Source organism: Oryx dammah, unplaced genomic scaffold, assembly GCF_014754425.2.
Source record: "Oryx dammah isolate SB20612 unplaced genomic scaffold, SCBI_Odam_1.1 HiC_scaffold_5, whole genome shotgun sequence".
Taxonomy (NCBI): Eukaryota; Metazoa; Chordata; class Mammalia; order Artiodactyla; family Bovidae; genus Oryx; species Oryx dammah.
In genome coordinates, this window is record NW_024070189.1 from 10,858,055 (window position 1) to 10,878,201 (window position 20,147).

Below are 20,147 nucleotides of genomic sequence, written 5' to 3' on the forward strand. Positions count from 1 at the left end.
TCTACCTTATAATTCTGGAATTTTATGATCTTTCCTTTATTTGTATCAATCTATAGAATAGTAATTCTCAACAATTTCCCTCTGCTTTTCAGTGAACTATAAGCTCCTTTCATTGCATCGACACAAGCTGATATTGCATACCATTTCATTTTGTCAAGTCAACTTTGCAAACTTTTTAGTGATGTCAGTCAAATAAATCATTAAGTTGAATGGATGGTGGTATAGAATTGGGAACCTCGTGCCTGACTTGTAGTGACCCCATGGACTGCAGCCTACCAGGCTCCTCCGTCCATGGGATTTTCCAGGCAAGAGTACTGGAGTGGGGTGCCATTGCCTTCTCCAAAAGGTAACATAGGATAGTATTAATCCAGTGCTAAAGAAAAGTAATTTCCTTAAGAGGGTGAGTATAGCCCTGTCATATTAAGATACTAAACAATTACTAGAAGAATAGCACAATGCAAAGTGTGAAAATGTACATAGTAAGGTAACTGAATAATGGTTTTCTAGATACTATGACAATTTGTTATACTTTAGTAGTGATTGTGGACTTCCCTGGTGGCTCAGAGGGTAAAGTGTCTGCCTACAATGCGGGAGACCCAGGTTTGATCCCTGGGTCTGGAAGATCCCCTGGAGAAGGAAATGGCAACCCACTCCAGCACTGTTGCCTGGAAAATGCCATGGATGGAGGAGCCTGGTGGGCTACAGTCCATGGGGTTGCAAAGAGTTGGACACAACTGAGTGACTTCGCTTTCTTTCTTTCACTTTTATAAGTAGTGATTGCCTTATAATTATAACTGCCTTTTTAAAATGTTGTATTGGGTCTTTTAAACTTTGCCAGTGTGCTACTAAATAATTCAGATGTTCATAAATGGGTTTTACAAATGTAAGAATTTTAAGATTTATTAAGAAGGTTGGATGATGGAGCTGATCTACAGTGAATTCAACTCAAATTAGATGGAACCTTTTGGATCCAGTCATAAAATTAAAAAAAGCATATCTAGAGACAGACCATTTTAAGTCCTCTATGACTTAGAGCAAGATGCTTTTCTGAAGCACGTGGCTACATTTTAATATGGTACCTAACTTTGAGGAATGTATACTCCAAGTTGCTATGCTGAATAAATATTCAACATGCAGTCATATTCAAATTTTGAGATATTTTTCCTGATAATTAAATATTTCCCCAGCTGATAAAATCCTTAAACCAAAAGCTGTTGTGTTTTAAAACATGTGAGGCTAAGAATAAGTATGAAAAATTACCTTGGCTCCGAAATGGAAAAAATGAAAAGCATGGATCAAATTATGTGGCACCTCTTTGACAGTTTGACATGAGGCCAGAGGCAAGAGTTTACACTAAACGTTGTTTTTAAAATGCAACCTTTAGTGTTATTTGATTTTCTCCTCAGCAAACTAAGATGTGGACTTTAATAATCCCTTCTGACAATTTTATAAAAATGGACTGCCATGCTTAATTGATGATGGGCCTCTTCATCTGCCACCCCCAGGCATTTTCTGTAAGTTATTGATACGGAGTTCACAGCCTCTATCCATCAGATCTTTGACTGCATCTGTGTTATTAACCTTTGGGTTGATCTGACAGCAGCATCGGCCCGCCTAACTGGCTGTCATGTCAGCTTGGCAGTTGGGCTTCGCGTGTTTCCTTTCATACTCACTTTGTCTCCGAAGATCATCTGGAGATAGGAACAAAGCCAATTACTTTGTGATTTCTAGATTGTCCAGATTTTCTCCTAAGGTAATGTGAGGGAGAAATAAAATTCTAAAATATATGAGAACCTGACGCACTGGTAATGAGTCAAAAGTCCTTGTGCCATAGAGATCCAGGTTCTGATTTCAGTTCCAAATCTTTGTGACTTTTTGGTAAGTTACTTAATTTCTCTGGGCCTCATTACTATTGTTGTTCAGTCACCGCTCAGTTCTGTCCAACTCTTTGTGACCCCATGGACTGCAGAACACCAGGCCTCCCTGTCCTTCACCATCTCCCAGAACCTGCTCAAACTCGTGTCAGTTGAGTTGGTGATGTCATCCAACTATCTCATTCTCTGTCATCCCCTTCTCCTCCTGACTTCAATCTTTCTCAGCATCAGGGTCTTTTCCAGTGAGTGAGTCAGCTCTTCACCTCGGGTAGCCAAAGTACTGGAGCTTCAGCTTCAGCAGCAATCCTTCCAATGAATATTCAGGATTGATTTCCTTTAGGATTGACTGGTCTGATTTCCTTGCAGTCCAAGGGACTCTCAAGAGTCTTCAATACCACAGTCCAAAAGCATCCACTGGTATTTGGAAACAGAGACAATGAATTTCCCTCCAGAATTTATTCTCCTTGTATTGTATTAGTTTATAGATAAACTCTACCTGTAAGGGACAGATCTATCTTTTGGAAGTGTTAAGGATACAAGAATATAAAAGAAATGAATGTGTTGTTGATTTCCTCTCCCTTAGGGTCTTGGAAGAAGCACATGTGAGGGGCTCTAAAAGTTACATCACATTAACTTCACAGTGAGTCTGCCTTGACTGGCTCTGCCACACACACACATTTTAGCAGGGCTTCTTTCTGCTGTCCCAGCTAGGGACGGCATTTCTTAACTTGCTTTATACTTGAGTGAGACCATCTGACGGCTCTGGCTCACAGGAGAACACAAACAACACATGCAACTTTCAGATTCTGTCCTTAAAATAGCCCGCTTATAACCCCGCCCTCTTTTTTTTTTTTTTCTTTTCCCACTGGCTGGGAAACGCAATGCTAGTGCAATAGTTGGGCTTGGGAAATGGCACCATCCTGGATTCAAGAAATGGAAGCTCTACCTTGAGTCTGGCAGAGCCTTCTCGGGATAACCCGTTCTGGATCACCCTATATGTCTCAGTTCAGTTCAGTCGCTCAGTCGTGTCTGACTCTGCAGCCCCATGAACTGCAGCACACCAGGCCTCTCTGTCCATCACCAACTCCCGGAGTCCACCTAAACCCATGTCCATTGAGTTGGTGATGCCATCCAACTATGTCATCTTCTGTCGTCCCCTTCCTGCCCTCAATCTTTCCCAGCATCAGGGTCCTTTCAAATGAGTCAGCTCTTCGCATCAGGTGGCCAAAGTGTTGGAGTTTCAACTTCAACATCAGTCCCTCCAATGAACACCCAAGACTGTATATGTCTAAATATTGTTTAAAAAAGAAATAAACTTGTATCTTTTTTTTTTTTAAGTCAATGTATATTTGGATCTCTTTGCTAAAATAGCTTAGTCTATATCCTAACAAATAAACACACCTACATTTCTAGTATTTTTATGCTGTGGTTTAGTCGCTAAGTGGTGTCCAGCTCTTTGTGACCCCATGCATTGTAGCCTGCCAGGCTCCTCTGTCCATGGGATTTCCCTGGCAAGAATACTGGAGTGGCTTACCATTTCCTTCTCCAGGGCATCTTCCCGACCCAGGGGTTGAACCCAGGTCTCCTGTGTTGCAGACAAATATTTTACCATTGAGGCACCAAAGAAAGTATTTTTATGAAGGTTAAATTATATAAGCCATGTAAATGCTTGCATGTGGTACTGTGCAAATACTCTCTCTGAAGATGGAATTATTTTAAATTATCTACTTTTGTTTGGACAGACAAGTAATCCTAAAATCAACAGAGAAGTTAAACCTTAGTGTTAACAGTTTAAAAATATCTGTTTCTTTTTCTTAATAATAAATGCTTCACTGGTTTAGAACTTACAGGGCAAAAGTACTGCCTAGTATCATCCCATCCTATTTTCTTATTTATTATCCTTTATGGATATTTGGATGAGATAATAATGTATATATAGTTTATAGGATATATAGTAGGTGCTCAACATATATTGAAATAGACTATTTCTCTCCTTTTCTCATATTCTACATTAGATATAAAATATAATTATTTTCAAGATCACAAATATTCCCATTTGTGATAAATAAACCCATTGGCTTTCCTATTCTTTGAGAAACTGCACCTCCTCCCCACATTCTAACCATGTGATAAAAGGGAACTATTGGGATCTTTCCTGTTTCTTCACAGACATTAGTGGTACCATACTTCCCTGGTATTTCTAAAATCCTGGTAGCAGAGAGGCACTCTTTTTTTGTGTGGCTCTGCTGTTTTGGAAATGTGGAGATTAAAGCTTCCTGTAGTTTTGTCTCGTATCTCACAGGAAGCGTTGTGGTAATAATTGACCCATTTGTTCTCAATGCACAAGACAGGTTTCACTCTAGCTTTTATTATAATTTGAGCCCATGAACAAAGTATTTCTCCTTAATTGAGGTGAATTAAGGTGAGTTTCTTTCGCTTGCTGTGAAAATAATCGCTGAATAAGGAGGAGCCTCTTTGCTGCAACGCCATGTCTCCTGTGAGCTGTTGTTGGAACGAAAATCAGTATGCCTGAATTCTCTACTGATTTTCATGATCCATTCTCTCAAACTGGCAAGTGCTCTGCCTTACACTAAGAGGACTATTCTCTGGGACACATGCCTGCCCTCAAGTGGTTTACCATAGAGAAGAAATGATATGAACCAATAAATAGCTAAATGACATTACAAGCTTTAAGTAACTGTGAAAAGCAATAAAGAAAAAAAAAAAAGATATAACAAGATAGCCCGTCTTATCACAAGTAATTTCCTGTAGAACTTGAGGTTCAGAGCAATAAGCAAAAGCAAGGAGTATCATAAATCATTAAGAGAGGATTTCTTTAAAACCTCTGTGGGATAGTCCCTGAAGTCATGCCCTCCCTGTTTCTTCAGCCTGAATGAGGTAACCAGCTACCTCAGCAGACACACAACCAAACAGGACCCGGTGGGGTTATCCCAGGACAGGCTCTTCCCCCCCAACATCCTGCTTTAACTAGATAACATTATTTGATGGACATTTCCTGAGTTGTTTTACAGATGTGAAAAACCCTCGCTAGATGGAAGATGTTAACTGCTTGATGATCTTGAGAGTGAGCACAGAGCCCCAGGCCTCCTGGGCCCAGGGACTGATAACGTTAACCCCCATAACACTGCCCTCTTCCCTCACCACCGGCCAATCAGGGAACTGTGCACAATCTGATCACAAACCCTGTGACCTCCTTCCCTTGATCTGGCTTTTAAAAATGCTCAGCTGAAACCCTTGTGGAACTTGGGGTTTTTGCGAGGGGAGGGCATGAGCCACCCGTCTCCTTGCCTGGCCTCACTCTGAGTCAGGCACATGAACTTGCCCTAACAGCCAAACCGAAAAATCTGCAAACGTAGGAAGCCTCTGAAGGCTCTTCTCCCCTTTTCCCTCCTGCACTGCCATTGCTCCTACCCTCTCTGAGTATCCTGTCTTCCTTAGATTTCCCTTGAGACTATTCCCGCACATGGACTCTACACATGTCTGCAGTTCTACACATTAGCCCAGCAGGATGTAGCAAATGTTCATCTCCAGAAGCACAATGTTCATCTCTAGAAGCATAGAGGCTGTAAAGTTTTTTTTTAATTAACAGTGCTGCATCGTATTCAGTAAAATATAATTAAGCTTCACATTTTCTCTCTTTGGTCGTAGTTTCTATTTATCATTCCAGGTCTTACTGGGAATGCTGGGAAAAGTTTCCTGAACCACAGTAGATCTGTATGGATATTTGTTTGCATACCTTCTGAAAGCCTTTCCACAAGTTCTGAACTCTGTTTCCTATATGTCAGATGCTCATAGAGTTTCCCTCATAGGTCAGATCTATAGCACCCACTTCCTTTATTCTCTTAAAAATGAACCAGTCAACCAAAACCACATTATTGACTGACTTAGAATATTTATCACCATGATCACTGTGATTCATTTGCTAACCTTGACTATTTAGCTGTCTTGACTATAAACAGTGGTTTGAAAAAGCAAGAATTCTTTTGGTTGGTACTGTGTAGACTGTTTGCTATATGGCCGGGGCATACATGACCTAGTTACAGAGTCAGAGCTTTATTTTGGCAAAAAATCAGAGCCCTTGGAATAGAAATGGTATAGTTAGACTAACATGGGTTTGAGCTTGGACCTACCATTTATTAGCTGTATCACCTTAATCAAAGTACTTACTATCTTTAAGTTCTTTAAGTTTCACCAGTTATGAGGTAAGACTAGCAAACAAAACTTACAAAATTATGCAACTTAAGAATGAAAGCATTGTTGATGTAAAAAATAGTCACAAGCCAAAAGTTTAGAGTTATGTTTTATTTGGTGGGAATTTTTTGGATTTCAAGCCTGGGAGATAGCATCTAAGTAAACCTGAGAGAACTGCTCCTGGGCTTGAAGGCCTAAATATTCCCACCAAATATAACAGCTCTCAATTTTTAGGTTGTGACTATTTTTTAAGTTGATAAGTTTTAGAAAAGGCAGAGGAACAAGAGGTCAAATTGCCAATGTCCACTGGATCATGGAAAAAGCAAGAGAGTTCCAGAAAAACATCTATTTCTGCTTTATTGACTATGCCAAAACCTTTGACTGTGTGGATCACAATAAACTGTGGAAAATTCTGAAAGAAATGGGAATACCAGACCACCTGACCTGCCTCTTGAGAAATCTATATGCAGGTCAGGAAGCAACCATTAGAACTGGACATGGAACAAGAGACTGGTTCCAAGTAGGAAAAGGAGTACGTCAAGGCTGTATATTGTCACCCTGCTTATTTAACTCAAATGCAGAGTACATCATGAAAAACGCTGGGCTGGAAGAAGCACAAGCTGGATTCAAGATTGCCGGGAGAAATATCAATAACCTCAGATATGCAGATGATACCACCCTTATGGCAGAAAGTGAAGAAGAACTAAAGAGCCTCTTGATGAAAGTGAAAGAGGAGAGCGAAACAGTTGGCTTAAGGCTCAACATTCAGAAAATGAAGATCATGACATCTGGTCCCATCACTTCATGGGAAATAGATGGGGAAACAGTGGCTGACTTTATTTTTCTGGACTCCCAAATCACTGCAGATGGTGACTGCAGCCATGAAATTAAAAGACACCTACTCTTGGAAGGAAAGTTATGACCAACAGCATGTTGAAAAGCAGAGACATTACTTTGCCAACAAAGGTCCGTCTAGTCAAGGCTATGGTTTTTCCAGTGGTCATGTATAGATGTGAGAGTTGGACTGTAAAGAAAGCTGAGCACCGAAGAACTGATGCTTTTGAACTGTGGTGTTGGAGAAGACTCTTGAGGGTCTCTTAGACTGCAAGGAGATCCAACCAGTCCATCCTAAAGGAGATCAGTCCTGGGTGTTCATTGGAAGGACTGATGTTGAAGCTGAAACTCCAATACTTTGGCCACTTGATGCAAAGAGCTGACTCATTTGAAAAGACCCTGATGCTGGGAAAGATTGAGGGCAGGAGGAGAAGGGGATGACAGAGGATGATATGGTTAGATGGCATCACTGACTCAATGGACATGGGTTTGGGTGAACTCCAGGAGTTGGTGATGGACAGGGAGGCCTGGCGTGCTGCAGTTCATGGGGTCCCAGAGTCAGACGAGACTGAGCAACTGAGCTGAAGTGAAGAAGAGACCATAGCAGATTGCTCTCCTCTACCTGAATTCCATGAGGATCCAGAGTCTCGGTACCAGCAGAGGCCCCTTGTGCCCATCTGACTCCTTGGGGAGTCCAGAAGAATTTGAATGTTTCTCTCCTGGTTTTCTGAGAAGGCAATGGCAACCTCCTGCAGTACTCTTGCCTAGAAAATCCCATGGGCAGAGGAGCCTGGTAGGCTGCAGTCCATATGTTCGAAAATAGTGGAACACGACTGAGTGACCTCACTTTCGCTTTTCACTTTCCTGCATTCGAGAAGGAAATGGCAACCCACTCCAGTGTTCTTGCCTGGAGAATCCCAGCGACGGGGGAGCCTGGTGGGCTGCTGTCTATGGGGTCGCAGAGTCGGACACTACTGAAGAGACTTAGCAGTAGCAGCAGCTCCTGGTTCTAGGATGCTCTGTTATTGGTTGATGATCCTAAGTTTTATTCAGTGGGGGAAGACGTTATCCTTGAAACTTGGTTCAGGAAGAGGTCCCTGGGTTGTTCAGTTTAGACACTTAGCAAGTTATCCTCAGTGTAAAAGGCACTGGGAATATTTCGTTTGGATACTGAGTGGTTGATTATCCTCAGTTGAGAGACTGGGAAGTCTTTGCTGAGTTAAATGTGAGTAAGGTGGGATGAGTTGTTAGGGGAAAGTCTTACCTGTTGTTTTTTCCTTGAATTGGCTACCTTAATAGAGTTTGTCAAAATAAAACAATCTCATGAGAACTTCTGAGCTCCAAAGATGGGACTCTCTCCTCCTGACTGGCAAGGGCTCTCTCAGGCAACTGAGAAATTTGGAGGAGTGGTGGAGGCAAGACCTCCCAGGACGAAGGTGTCCCTATAGGGAAACCCACTCGCATAATTAACAAACTTCTCAACTGGGGACCCACATAAGAATTGGCCATTCCACAATCTGAGCACCCGCAGAAGTCTTATATTCCACCAGGAGACCCCAGACACAAAGAAGGGGCTAAAACAACTCGGGGGCAAAAACCAGAGAAGTTAAGCTTCCAAGCAGCACACACTGGCCCACCACATGATCACCAATAGCAATTTTATCTCAACAAACTGACTTAAAAATGGGAAATAAAGAATTGAAAATGGAAGGAATGAAAGATTTTCAGCCTCTAGCCCATACCCTAGCTGGGTAACTACATACGAACTTACTTAATTGGAAATGAAAAGAAACCTCACCCTAAAAATTTAGGGGGCTCTTTCTTTGCATATGCAGTTAAGTTGCATTAAGTTTATCAGCTGGCTTAGTAAAAAATATATTTTCAGTCTAAACAAAGGCCATCTAGGGGAAAACTGGGCATTTGTCTGTATCTTTGAGATGTAAATGTTCTACCTCATCTTCCTAGGGTGAGTTCTGTGTGTGTTTGTTTACATTTTTTTGAAAACTTGGCCTTTGCTATACTATTTTTGAGAATAAACTCTAGGATTAGGTTACATCCTCTCTCACCCTTTTATGGGAAGGCCTCTTGCATCTTAGTGATTTAAATCACTATTAATATGCTTATTTATTAATGGCCAAATAATAGATCATTTTAAAATTGGAGAAACTAACAAATTGGTGAATCTAGAGCACTCTTGTTATAAACAGCTGTTTTATTGGTACCAATAAAATAAAAATCAGATTAAAGGTGAAAAAAATACATCTAATATTTAACCTGAAACTGAAGCGCCAATACTTTGGCCACCTGATAAGAAGAGCCTACTCGCTAGAAAAGGCCCTGATACTGGGAAAGACTGGAGGCACAAGGAGAAGGGGAAAACAGAGGATGAGTTGATTGGATGGCATCACTGACTCAATGGACATGAGTTTGAGCAAACTCCAAGAGGTAGTGAAGGACAGGGAAGTCTGGTGTGCTGCAGTCCATGGGGTTGCAAAGAGTCAGATAGGACTTAGCTACTGAACAACAACAATGTTTAACCTAAGAACTTCTGTTCTTTAAAACAAGTGAGGAAAACTGGTGTAGGAAGATTCATATGTGATGTTTACTTCCCCTCAGTGGGTCTTTCAGATGCTAATAAGGGCACTGAAATAATTAATGTCAACAGAAAAACTTGTAAGGAAAATCTAGCCACTATTTTCAACAAGGTAGAAAAATTCAAGAGGAATTATCTCAAATGAATAAAGAAATCTTTAGATGGTTATTTAAAATGGGATAAGTAAATTGGACATTTATGTAATTAAAACAAGATTTGATATTACTGCACTACCTAAAGTTAAATGGGCCAAAAGGGACCTCTACTGGCCCCCAATATTAAAAGCCAAACAAGTCAGTTCTATTTACCCTGGTTTTAAAATTATATGTAAAGGAATACAAAAATTTACACTGAGATATCTGACCAGCAATTATTTGAGACAAGGTTAAGCCAAAGAGCCTGACCTTCTTGGCTCAGCCTCACTCTGAGGATTCCAGAGTTTTTTATATAAAAGTAGGTAAAATGGGCAGGAAACAAAAGAAAAGAAAAAAAAAAAAACCTTCTAAAATTCCTCTAAGACCAAGCTTGTTGATTGAATCCTAATGAAATCAAAGTTAAAGATATAAAAGTTGACAGGATTGAGATAAAAGTATATAAAATTGATATATTTAAATGGACTTTATATTAGATGGTTACATTTCTTGATAAATTATATTGTGGGATAGACATGTTTCACTGGGGAATAATAGTTCCCCTATGTGGTATTATAAGACTAGAGATATAGATCACCACTAAGGAAATATTAACTAAATATACAGACCAATAGGGTTATCTGGGCCACACAAATAAGTAAAACTGGGAATTAAATGCAAGGGTTAAAAATAAAAATAAAATAAAAATTGTGACTTTGCTTTGGGTTCAGTTTGTGAACTGAGAAAGATCTGTGCTAAATGCCTTATAAAATCTTAGAAGACATGATAAATTAAACTCTATGGACTTTAGAACTCACAAAATAAATTTCAGTTTAGTTAAAAATCTTGTCACTGATTTCAGTATCTTTAGGTGATAGAACTGTTCTTTGGGGAACTTAAAGCAACTGGCTTTCTCTTGCAAATCTCTAGAAGCCAAAATGTAATTTACAACCTTATGGACAGTAGTAGCCCAACAGGTTCCTCCATCCATGGGATTCTCCAGGCAAGAATACTGGAGTGGGTTGCCATACCCTCCTCCAAGGGATCTTCCCTGCCCAGGGATTGAACCCAAGTCTCTTACTTCTACCTGCATTTGCAGGTGGGTTCTTTACCACTAGCATCACTAAGAAACCCCAGGTACAGATCACAAGGACCTGAGACTGACCCTAATCAGCTCTACCAGACAAGACCTGACACCAAGGGGAAAAGGTGGCAGTTTTAAAATTTAAACAGTTGGGAATGCTCCCTCAACCAAATCTTAAAGACATAGTCTTATATCTATAGCTATAGTCAGGGGAATTTGTAATTTCCTCAGTTCTCTGTTGCTGTAGCAAAAATTTGAAGTGACAGATGGATCCATACTACAGCTCAGTTTTATTTGTCAAGCAAAAGAAAATACATCCTGGAGGCATGAAGGCAGGCCGACCCAAAAGAAGTGAAGAGAAGAGAAGCCAGAGGCTCCATTTTGGCTCCTCCTTTTATTTATTTATTTATTTATTTTTCCTCCATCCCCTGAGCTTGCCCTATGTACATTGGGCTAGCCAGGAGGGCTGTTTGCTTCACCTGAGTTTCTCACTCTGGTCCTTGGACCTTCCTTTATTTTGGGGGCTTTTCCCTTCTTTATCTTTTAGCCACCACCATTATGGATTCCTTTTTCCTATTCTAACTACCTAACATATATCTTATATATATATAATATATATCTTATGTATATATGATTATAGATATAACCTTAAAATCTTAGTCATCTGAGCAAGCAACCTTCATGTACCCCAACTGTTAGTAAATGAATACGTTTATATTGTGTTAATAATACCTGGTTCATAACTAAGCTTTTAAGTGAAGCTGTGAGACCTCTACTTTGTCTGTTTATGTCGGTGTACACTTTATACATATGAGATATCTCTACCTTTGGAAAGTATCATCAATAGTAAATTTATAAAAAAAGAAAGTGAAATTGCTCATTTGTGTCCGACTCTTTGCAATCCCATAGACTGTAGTCAGGCTTCTCTGTCCATGGGATTTTCCAGGCAAGAGTACTGGAGAGGGTTGCCATTGCCTTCTCCAGGGGATCTTCCTGACCCAGGGGATGGAACCCGGGTCTCCTGCATGGCAGGCAGACGCTTTACCCTCTGAGCTACCAAGGAAGCCCGTATAATTTATAAAGAGCTCTATTTAATTTGAAAAGAAAGCGCTAACAGTAAAAGAAACTGGCCAATGTTACTTTCAGGTTCACATGAACTGGGGAATATTCAATATTAAGTTGATAGCTGGTATTAATGTTTAAATTTATCTAATATAGACATGTCATTGAATCATCAAAATGAAATGTAATACTTTACTTCAGTTTAATAAATAAGACCTCATTGTATCTATTGCAAGGAAAATAATTCGATATGATGAAACTTTAAAGTAACTGAGATAAGAGCTTTTGGGTAAACCCTTTATTTTAGAAATGTCTACTTAATCTTTCTGGATATTTGGTAACTTGAAGTTCTAGAGCTATGATTATGCTTATTTAAGTTAAATGATGAAAGTTTATTAAATAGTTAGAAGATACTGAGACATTATTGACTAAACAGAGTCCTAAAGTTACTTAGCACTATTAATGAAAATGTTCGGTGTCATCTTGAGATGGTCTCAGATGTTCAAATGTTTTTAGAAATTATCACTTATGTTTATGCTCACCACTCTATAGAATGCCAATATAAAAGATGGTTCATAATTGCTTACTTCTTAGCTTTTACTAAAAATTAAGGTTTTAAGAGTTGAGGATTATAATTTAAACATGTAATTGGTGGTTCAGATGGTAAAGCGTCTGCCTGCAGTGCAGGAGACCCTGGTTCCATCCCTGGTTTGGGAAGATCCCCTGGAGAAGGAAATGGCGACCCACTCCAGTACTCTTTCCTGGAAAATTCCATGGACTGAGGAGCCTGGTAGACTACAGTCCATGGGGTCATAAAGAGTTGGACACAACTGAGCGACTTCATTTTAAAGCTAGTGGAATAGCTAACATTTCAGTAGACCGTAAGGAGTAGAATGTCTGTTTTCAGTAAGGAAGTTATGAGGAATGGAATTACATTTTATTGAGTAAAAAAGTGAGCTGTTTGATTTCATTTAGGTGGAAAATGAGAAGCAGGCTGGATACAGAAAGTGAAAGAAACCCTGAGGAGGAAAAAGTTTTATGCACAGTCAGGATTAACAAACTTTAGATTGAAGTTAACTGAGTAAATGGAATCTGTTAAGTAAGCAAATGCAAGACTGGAATTTGACTTTTCTTTCAATTAAAAGTGCTCCTTTTTGATAACAAATTGTGAGAGTTTCTGTGCTCTTGAATAATCTGTATTTATTTTCTTTTAATTGTTTTTGTGACTTTGGTTAAATGAATGAGCATTGTTTCAGTGACCTATGATCCTGTTGTGTTTTAAAATCTTTTTAATATTTCTAACAAACTTCCCAAATATCATAATATAACTTAAGCTCTTTTAGACTCCAATTGACTCTGGGGTGCTTCAAAGAAACGTCTCTCAGACCTCTCAGAGAGAAATGTTAAGCTAAGTTTATTTGGTATTTTTATTTCAAAAACATTATCCAGTGATTGAATGTGAACTTTAGGTTATAAAGTATGGATAAATGTCATTAATATGGATATTGCAAAATTTATATGGACTCCCTAATATCTGAGATGTCTTGATATAATATTATCAGTCATTTCTATTGGTTATCCTAAAGTGTTATATGTTGCAGAAATGTCCACGTTTCCTGCTAATTGCATTCTACTCAAATCTTTAACTGTGCTATTTTAAGTTGTGTACATAATAGTTCAATGGCTCAGTTGTGTCTGAATCTTTGTGACCCCATGGACTGCAGCACACCAGGCCTCCATCACAAACTCCGGGAGTTCGCTCAGACTCATGTCCATCGAGTCGGTAATGCCATCCAATAATCTCATCCTCTGTCATCCCCTTCTGCTCCCGCCTTCAAACTTTCCCAGCATCAAGGTGTTTTCCAATGAGTTGGTTCTTTACATCAGGTGGCCAAGGTACTGGAGTTTCACCTTCAGCATCAGTCCATCTAATGAATATTCAGGACTGATTTCATTTAGGATAGACTGGTTGGTTCTCCTTGCTGTCCAAAGGACTCTCAAGAGTCTTCTCCAAAACCACAGTTCAAAAGCATCAATTCTTCTGCACTCAGCTTTCTTTATAGTCCAAATCTCACATCCATACATGACTACTGGAAAAACCTTTGACTAGAGGGACATTTGTCGGCAAAGTAATGTCTCTGCTTTTGAATATGCTCTCTAGGTTGGTCATACCTTTTCTTTCAAGGAGAAAACATTTAATTTCATGGCTGCAGTCAGCATCTTCAGTGATTTTGTCCAAGAAAAAGTCTCTTACTGTTTCCATTGTTTCCCCATCTATTTGTCGTGAAGTGATGGGACCAAATGCCATGACCTTACTTTTCTGAATGTTGAGTTTTAAGCCAACTTTTTTACTCTCTTCTTTCATTTTCATCAAGAGGCTCTTTAGGTCCTTTTTGCTTTCTGCTCTAAGGGTGGTGTCATCTGCATATCTGACGTTATTACTATTTCTCCTGGCAATCTTGATTTCAGCTGTGCTTCATCCAGCCCAGCGTTTCTCATGATGTACTCTGCATATAAGTTAAATCAGCAGGGTGACAATATACAGCCGTGATGTACTCCTTTCCCAATTTGGATCCAGTCTGTTGTTTCATGTCCAGTTCAAACTGTTGCTTCCTGACCTTCATAAAGATGTCTCAGGAGGCAGGTCAGGTGGCCTGGTATTCCCATCTCTTGAAGAATTTTCCACAGTTTGTTGTGATCCACACAGTCAAAGGCTGGCGTAGTCAATAAAGCAAAAGTAGATTTTTTTTTTTTCTGGCACTCTTGCTTTTTCAATGATCCAGCAGATGTTGGAAATTTGATTTCTGGTTCCTCTGACTTTCTAAGTCTAGCTTGAACATCTGGAATTCCACAGTTCACATACTGTTGAAGCCTGGCTTGGATAATTTTGAGCATTTACTAGCATGTGAGATGAGTGCAGTTGTGCAGTAGTTTGAGCACTCTTTGGCATTGCTTTTCTTTGGGATTGGGATGAAAACTGACCTTTTCCAGTCCTGTGGCCACTGCTGAGTTTTCCAGATTTGCTGTCATGTTGAGTGCAGCACTTTCACAGCATCATCTTTTAGGATTTGAAATAGCTCAACTGGAATTCCATCACCTCCACTAGCTTTATACTGAACTGGGTAACAAATGACAAACCCTAATGAAAAACCTGGTCACTTCATATGGATCAGTGGAAATCAATTGCTGCCAAGTTGCTGCCAAGTCGCTTCAGTGGTGTCCAACTCTGTGTGACCCCATAGACGGCAGCCCACCAGGCTCCCCCGTCCCTGGGATCCTCCAGGCAAGAACACTGGAGTGGGTTGCCATTTCCTTCTCCAATGCATGAAAGTGAAAAGTTAATGGGACTGAATAATTTGATAAATATGATCTATAACTTTGACGATGGAAAATATACTAGCTTGAGTCTGTTTTCCAGTAAACGTTTCTCTCTTATGCCGTGACCTACCACAAATGGATAAAGTATGCCTTTGTAAACTAAGATGAAACACTTATCTTTTCTCTCTACCTGGTTAATTCTGCCAATCGCATACGCTTGTCTCAAAGATTAAGCCATGCCTAGTGTGTACAGCTTATACAATGAAACTGCAGGTAGCTCATTAAGTCACTTATAGCTCCTTTGACTGCTCAGTCTTTGCAACTGGATTATAACTAGTTATACTATTATACTAGTTATACTAATCATTGTTTTAATTTGTTCTTTGTTTCCAAATTGTTTATGCTTTTGTCTTTCTGCATCATGACTCTGTCAATGGTACTAGGCGCATGACTCCAATCTGTCTATTTCATAAGAGGGTTGCCTTTTACAGTATGCAACCAGGCCTCCAACAAATGTAATGATGACTAGGTGACTCGAAGCAATTGATCAGAAATATACTTCTGTATGCTATTAATAATTGTAATATTGTGTTTCAAGTATGGGAAGAAACATTAAGGGAAATATCTCTTGGATCCTAATATGTTAGAAGATAGAGGATACAGAGACTTTTTAACCATCTACCAATGGGCCTAACCTGAAAATTAACACCTGAAGTGGTGTATCAACAAGAACTTTTACCTGATCTGGGATGAGCAGTGCCTTGGGACAAAAAAAAAAAAAAAAAACGGTCATGAAATGTCTCCCACATATTGATGAAATTTCCGACCATGGGGAGGGACTAAGATGTGGAGTATTTCCTGCCATATTAGTAAACAAGGATGTCGCAGTCTTCAGCGATTCCAGGCCTCCAGTGCCTAAAGGCACTCAGGAAGGAGAAGAGCACCGTGATCCGGCAGCCATCAGACCGCAACCACCCCCTACACTGAGTCCTGAGGAACTCGGCATGCAGCATACTGGCCCCAGAGAGCTGAGATGCATATGTAAAGAACAGTTTCACTGAGTCCAAACTCTTGTATCTTCCCATGCATAGAAAAGTGCTAAATTCCTTAACTTGAGATATCTGGTTTCCTTTAATTAACAATAATCTTTCGATGTTCAGACTACCTACCGTTTGTTGTAAAATTTCTATATAATCTGGCTCCTCCCCTAGCCTCCTTGAAGCAGTTTTCCCAGGGTCACTTAAGATGTTGTCTCCTGGGCTTGAAGTCCTAAATATTTCCATCAAATGAAACATAGCTCTCAACTTTTTGGCTGTGACTATTTTGTAAGTCGACATCATTCATAAAATGTATACCAGGTCTATAGTGAACACTCAGTGAATAGTAACCTAACCATTAGCTGTGATTGAGATGACAATGAATACAAATAAGCAACAAACAAATGTATGATTGTATGATTGCAATTATTTTTAATATTGTAAAAATAATTTAGCGAAGTAAAGGAACCATTTGGGGGCTTAGTTTGAAAACTTAGTATTCCTCTAAAGAAAAAAGATGAGAACAAGATTCATTCTTAGATGATTTTAAACTAAAGTTATTCTAATATTTAATCCAGTAACCAGTTATTGGCTTTAGACTGAAGTTATTCTAAAATTTAATCTGTTAAACAGTTATTGGATATTATCTCTGTGCGAGGGGACTTCCCAGGGGGCTCAGTGAAAAGGAATTCACCTGCAGTGCAGGAGTTCAATACTAGGGTGTGAAGATCCCCTGGAGAAAGAAATGGCAACCTATTCTATTATTCTTGCCTGGGAAATCCCATGGACAGGGCTACAGTCCATGGGGTTGCAAAGAGATGGACATAACTTCGCAACTAAAACAACAAAAACATTGAGCCAGGAAATATGAAAGGATCAGAAATATAAAGTTAAGTATAGTTTAGCGATATAAGTATGCTGATTGATCATGTTCATGACAAAACCTGAATGAGAAAGGGAAACATACTAGTTACTCAGATATGAAATGATAAGATAAGTGTACGACATTTTCTTCTTTGCTTAACTGTCATTTATTTCATTTCTACTTTCATGTTTTAATAGTTGTGGTTTTTCAACATATAGTTGAATTTCTACAATAGGAGAAACATCTTAATTTCCAACCAGATTCAGTTTGTGTACGTTTCAATGCAACATTCATGATCTTATTATTAAACTAGGATAAATAATCTGTGGAATTTACTGTGTTTGATCATGATTGCTTACCTCTCCAAAATAAAAACTGGCAAAATTTGCTTGTATATAAATAATTAATCTTGCTCAATTGTCTAAAAATAGTATCTATGTGGATTATTTTCATTCCTTATTCCTTTCCTCATCCTATAAATTCTTATCTTTACCAGCATTCCCATTGTCTCTTTTCTATCTTCTATATAGTTAACTACCTTGGTGAACCCACCTATTCAGTTATTGGGAGATAACATTTTGTGATTTAAAAAGGGCATCCAATTTTGTGTTTTTTGGTTCTTGATATGTGAGATGTAAGGACAAAAACAAATTAAAAACGTCCTTATAAATCATTATAAATACTTTCTCAGTCTCTTTGAAATGTATGTAAATCTTTTTAAACTTCAAAAAGTACTTTGTCACTTTTACAGTTCAGTGATATCTTTCTGTAGGACCTAGGAACCATCTCTCTGAAACACGATCATCAAGGAAGATAGCACCCATATCTCCCAGTTTCTGTGAGAGCCCAGTGATGACCAAACTGCAAAGCTATCGCCTGTCATAGAGGTAGAAATTTAATTTGCCTTTGGGTAAATCCAACTAACAAATATAATTGATCATCTCAATTAGGTGAATTTAGAATGAACTATGGTTCTGTCAAGTCTTCTTATTAAATAATAGTTGTTGTTTACCTTGAGAACCCATTTGGAATGGGTTACATCTGCTTGGCTATATAGAAAGGTGCAATTTCTTTCAGCCTTTAGAATCTCTTAGTTCTCTTAGTGGGTTACCTGTGAGACTCATCATGTTCTGGCTTAATACTCATTCAAAAATAAAATTATTTTCTCGTACTTCTGCCTTTGTGAAGCCATTTTTCTGGCTTGGCAGAAGATTTTTTAAAAAAATCTTATTGCCTCAACAAAGTAAATAGAAAAATCTTATTTCCCCAACAAAGGTAAATACATTCACTCATTGCTCAGCAGCTATTTAAAAGTAAACAAAAATCTGTATGTGTGTACGTATATGTTAGACTCAATATTTTGATACTGTTTTTTATAAGTGAAAAACAATAGAATATCAGCAGTTTCATGTGTTATAAGCTATATTATATGTATTAGAGAAATATGTGGAAGAATACACAGCAAACTGCTAATATCAGCTAATTAGTTGGGGAGAGAATATTACATTTTGTCTTATGTATCCATCCTCATATTTTTCAACTTGTTGCAGTAACTTTGTATCATTGTTTCTTTTTCTATTACAAAGTATAAATTAATTTTCAAAAAGATGCTAATTGCACTTGCAAGCTAAACATCATTACTTAATTTAATTAATTAAAGCAAGGACAATTCCCCTTGTACTTTTTTTAATGTCCAACTTTTAATGTAGTGCTATACAAATATTTGTAAAATGAAAACATGTATGAATGAATGAATAACCATAGCCAGAGAAGATTTTTGGGGGAATAGTGAAGAGGTGAAGAAGCTATATTGAAATAGTTGACAGAAGTTTGGGGGTTAAAAAAAAAAAAACCCACACAACAGAAAGTGAAGTCGCTCAGTCGCGTCCGACTCTTTGCGACCCCATGGACTGTAGCCTACCAGGCTCCTCGGTCCATGGGATTTTCCAGGCAAGAGTACTGGAGTGGGTTGCTATTTCCTTCTCCAGGGTATCTTCCCCACCCAGGGATCTAACCCAAGTCTCCTGCATTGTTGGCAGACGCTTTACCATCTGAGCCACCAGGGAAGTTACACAACAAAAGCAGTATATAAATAAATAACTTTTTGGAAAAGTTTGGCTAATAAAAGACTCAGTAAAATGACTTATTTTGTTCAAAAGAGATCCTTTTGTATTTGTGAGTTCTCAGAGCATATTGGCATGCTTATTAATATCCTTGTTGGTGGCAAAGAGGCTGAAGATAGAAAAGGAGACAGGATAACTAAAAGCTAGAGATCACTGAGAAAGCAGGAGGTACTGGTGTTGAATTGGTTCATCCTGAGTTCTTCTGTTATAACAAAAATAAAGGATATGTCACAGAGGCAAGTCTGCTAGTGAATCTATTGGAAGATTTGGAGGATCTTGGGTGAGAATGACTTTTCTCTCTCTGTGAGGCCAGGAAATGCAATATGATGCATTAGTTTTTAATGCTGCAGTTGCTCTAGTGAGTCTAGTATACGTACAAACAAAAGTGATACCTTACATGCGATGCAGGGGACCCCAGTTCGATTCCTGGGTCGAGAAGATCCACTGGAGAAGGGATAGTCTACCCACTCCAGTATTTTGGGGATGGACATGAGTCTGAGTGAACTCCGGGAGTTGGTGATGGACAGGGAGGCCTGGTGTGCTGCCATTCACGGAGTCGCAAAGAGTCGGACACGACTGAGCCATTGAGCTGAACTGAACTGAACTGAACTTGTGGCTCAGCTGGTAAAGAATCCACCAACAATGTGGGAGACCTGGATTCAGTCCCTGGATCAGGAAGATCCCCTGGAGAAGAGAAAGGCTACCTACTCCAGTATTATGGCCTGGAAAATTCCATGGACTGTATAGTCCATGAGGTCGCAAAGAGTTGGACATCACTGATATACTTTCACTTTCACTTTGCATGCTTTCAAAGCTACAAGTTTTAGTGGTCATTTGCATATTCAGCTACTAATTCTGAAAAGTGGTCATTGTGTCTGAGTGCTTAAGGGCAGATGTTTTTTCATTCTTAGTTTTTTTCTTTTTTTTTACTTTAATTTACTTTACAATACTGTATTGGTTTTGCCATACAGCAACATGAATTCACCACAGGTGTATGTGAGTTCCCAATCCTGA

The 20,147-nt window shown here is 39.0% G+C and overlaps 1 long non-coding RNA gene across 1 annotated transcript in view; it reads left to right on the top strand.

Moving 5' to 3' along the window:
• Nucleotides 1–2,452: 2,452 nt before the first annotated feature.
• The window catches only part of LOC120863253, a 54,315-nt gene continuing 36,620 nt past the window's right edge, over nucleotides 2,453–20,147 (top strand). The window contains exons 1-2 of the long non-coding RNA XR_005720958.1: nucleotides 2,453–2,514; nucleotides 17,783–17,897. This is a non-coding gene — a long non-coding RNA (uncharacterized LOC120863253). The remainder of the gene's footprint in view (nucleotides 2,515–17,782; nucleotides 17,898–20,147) is intronic.